The sequence below is a fragment of the Lipotes vexillifer genome, unplaced genomic scaffold (assembly GCF_000442215.2).
Source record: "Lipotes vexillifer unplaced genomic scaffold, Lipotes_vexillifer_v1.1 scaffold815, whole genome shotgun sequence".
In the NCBI taxonomy this organism is placed as follows: domain Eukaryota; kingdom Metazoa; phylum Chordata; class Mammalia; order Artiodactyla; family Lipotidae; genus Lipotes; species Lipotes vexillifer.
In genome coordinates, this window is record NW_006773723.1 from 1,166,701 (window position 1) to 1,170,412 (window position 3,712).

The following is a 3,712-nucleotide window of genomic DNA, read 5'->3' on the forward strand; positions in this document are numbered from 1 at the left end:
GACACGGGTTCGTGCCCCGGTCCGGGAAGATCCCACATGCCGCGGAGCGGCTGGGGCTGTGAGCCATGGCCGCGGAGCCGGCGCGTCCGGAGCCTGTGCGTCCGGAGCCTGTGCCCCGCAACAGGAGAGGCCACAACAGTGAGGGGCCCGCGTACTGGAAAAAAAAAAAAAAAAAAGAAAAGCACTAGGCGCTTGGCCTTGGGTCCTTCTCCTGGAACATAACCCACTGCATGTATCCGGATTACCTCAGCCCATGAATCACCCCCCATGGGACTTGCGGGCAAGGGAAACCAACAGGAATATGCTGAGGCTCATGCTTTTACTGTGCGGTGAGTAATAAAAGCCATTTGTCTCTGCCACAGGAGTCTGATGTCTTCAGCCAGCAGACATGAAACCTATCAGGCTAACTTGTTAGCTTGCAAGGTAAAATCAGACCCTTCACAGCAGCGGACACTCACATTTGATGCCAAACCCCAAGCCCATCCGTACTCCTATGTGCATCTCAACCACGGGATGGGTGGCGGCTCCAGGACTTGTAACGGTATTGTCTGTCCTTGAAACCTTCTCTCTTTCCTTCTTTAAGGTTGGAGTTCAAGGCAAGGAGGATGGATTAGGGGGTTAGAAACATGTAACTGAACTGCCTGCCTGATGATGGTGTTAGGAATTCCTCGTTTCTCATTACTACTGATTAGACTTGGTTCTGTCTGATGCTGGTGGTCTCCAAAGAGGCTATGTGTGTTTCTTGGGCTACTGTTAGCCTCACTCAGCTCCTTCCATTTCTGAGAAGCCCCTCAGGGAGTTGGAACCTAGTCCCTCTCACCCAGAGATGTGGTAAATGTCTCTTGATGGGAGTTGTCTTCTCACTCAACCTAGGTAATTATACAGTTCCTGCCCTTCTTTAACTTCCAAATTCCTTCCCAAGGATCCCAAAGAACCTCTAGATAACTCTTCCATAGCCTCTGAGAGCTGTGGAATCCTAGAATGGGGTGGCAGTTACCATGCTTCTCTACCTGGGCATCCACATCCTTCAAACTCTGCCAACATAGGCTGCTCGTGTAGATTCCTTGTCTTCAGAAACCTCCAGACAGAAACAGATATTCATTTCTATGTAAACATACTTCCTCAAATTCTACGGATATATTTCATGCTCTCTCTAGGCTCTGACCTTGCTCCACTAAAGGGACAATGCAAGACGCACTTTGGGTTCAGACTGATTCTCTTAAAGCCCCACTCCCTCCCTGGGTTTGAAAGAAACCACCCCCTCTCCTGCCCCCAGAAGGAGAGGAGGTGGCCACTGGCTCCAAACACCGTTTCCCCTATGGTCCCTCCTCAAGCTTCTCCTGACGTAACTGTGGGTGAAGAAAGGGATTGCTAAAATAAATTAAAATTTGGCAGTGTCGGACAGTAGACTATGGGAGAATTAGCACCCTTTATTCTCAGCTTTGGGCCTTGCTGCAACTCCAGAATAATAAGAAAGTTCCTATTGAATATCCTGACATAGGTATTTGTAAGACAGGGGTCTTTTAAAACCACGCCAGAAAAAATCGTAGGCATTAACTTTGCGTCATTGTTAGGGTCCACTCTAAACTGTATCCACAACAGGAAACTTGGTACTATTTTCATGGGTTTTTAGTATATATGATGATAGCACAAAGGAAAGCTGGTCTCTAAGGGAAATCTTTCAGGAGAAATTTAGAAGCGATTCAAACATATTAAACAGAAAAGACAACTTCATCAACTGGAAAAACAAATGTTTCCTTACTAGAAGGATAAAACTATTTTCTGACTTGATAAGAGTGTTTACAGTTAACTTCAACGCTCAAATTGCTTTATTGTCTTGTGCACCAATGGTAACACAACCAAAAACATCTTCTTGTGTAGTTTTACGGTTGGCCTTAAGGGGTCTAGATCTTTAGAGCAGTGATTCTCAAACTTCAGCATGCGTGTGTCAGACCCCTTTGGAGAGCTGGTTAAAACCCTAATTGCTGGACCCCAGCCCCGGTTTCTGACTCAATAGCTTACTGTTGGGGGCAGGGGAGGAAGCCTGAAAATTTGCACTGCTAACAGGTTTCCAGTGATCAGTGCTGCCGATCTGGGAATCACATATAAGAATTGCCTAGGGTATCATTTTCTAGCTCAGAAAGCATCCACTGCGTCCAAGCCAACCTGTCGTTTCTCTATAAAAATAGTTTTATGGTAATGCAATCACATTCATTTATTTACTTCTTGTCTGTGGCTGCTTTCTTGGTGCAACTGCAGAGTTGAGTTGTTGCAATAAACTTTAAGGCCTTCAAAGCCTTTTTTGGCCCTTACAGAATATTTCCTATTTGGTGCTTTATAGAAAAAAATGCGGATCTCTGGTCTACTACATCATCATCTAGCCCTAGTAAACCCTGCCACATCATGTCCTGGCCTGAGGATAATCACAGAGGATAATCCTATAAGGATGTTGCCATGACTGGGGCTTATTTCACTAAATGTGCAATTTCATAAAATTTTATAATAACCTCGACTTTGCATGGGTCATTTTACAACTATATATAAACTAAAGATATTTGCTCAAAACCCTGCTTTATATTCAGGTCATTATTTTAATTCCTTGAATGAAAAGGTTTTTTTTTAAAGGTCTCCATACACCTTGGAAGATAAAGAACTATTGAAAATATCTATGTTACCCAGTCACAAAGGAAAATTGGAAGGATACAGCATTTATTATGGTGGAGTTGCATCTCGTGCAGAGTAATATACACAAGAAAAAAAATCTCATGGAGTCAAAATTATGCTTGGAAATCAAAGTCACCTTTAAAAAAATACAGTATACAACATTTACAGACCATGTTGGAAGCAGATTCTCAACGTGTCCAACACAGCCAGTTTTTCCTTCAGTGTTCAAACAGATGGCTCAATCTTTGGGTGAGCACCAGATGAAATAGTTGGCTTGCATTTGAGGCCATCTTGTATAAAAAAATACTTATCTTTAAACACTAGAATCACACTCTGCACAGTGAGAAGCTCACGCTACAAGGCACAAAGAATCTATGACCAACTGAGGGAGCTCACTTAGTCTGGGGAGTATTCAAGAGAAATGGTAGTCAGAAGTGACTGCATGACTTAAACCCTCAACCTCTCTCTTTCCCTCTGGCCCAGCACATACACTCGGACTCATAAAACTTGAATGTGCCTCTGATGGGACTCCCCTATGTTCATGACGACACCCGTAACAATATAAAGGTCTTTGAGGGCTTCCCTGGTGGTGCAGTGGTTAAGAATCCGCCTGCCAATGCAGGGGACATGAGTTCGAGCCCTGGTCCGGGAAGATCCCACATGCCACGGAGCAGCTAAGCCCGTGTGCCACAACTACTGAAGCCTGCGTGCCTAGAGCCTGTGCTTCACAACAAGAGAAGCCACTGCAATGAAAAGCCATCGCACCGCAACGAAGAGTAGCCCCCGCTCACTGGAACTAGAGAAAGCTGGCGCACAGTAATGGAAGACCCAACGCAGCCAATAAATAAATAAATAAAATAAAATAAAATAAAATAAAATAAAATAAAGGTCTTTGAATGGTGGTTCATATCCCACTCCTGGTACCAGATTCTGTTATTGCTCTGCTCAGGTTGTAAATAAAAAACATGCCCAACAGAAATAGAGACACATATGTAGAGAACAAAAGTATGGACACCAAGGGGGGAAAGTAGCGGGAAGGGGGGAGGGG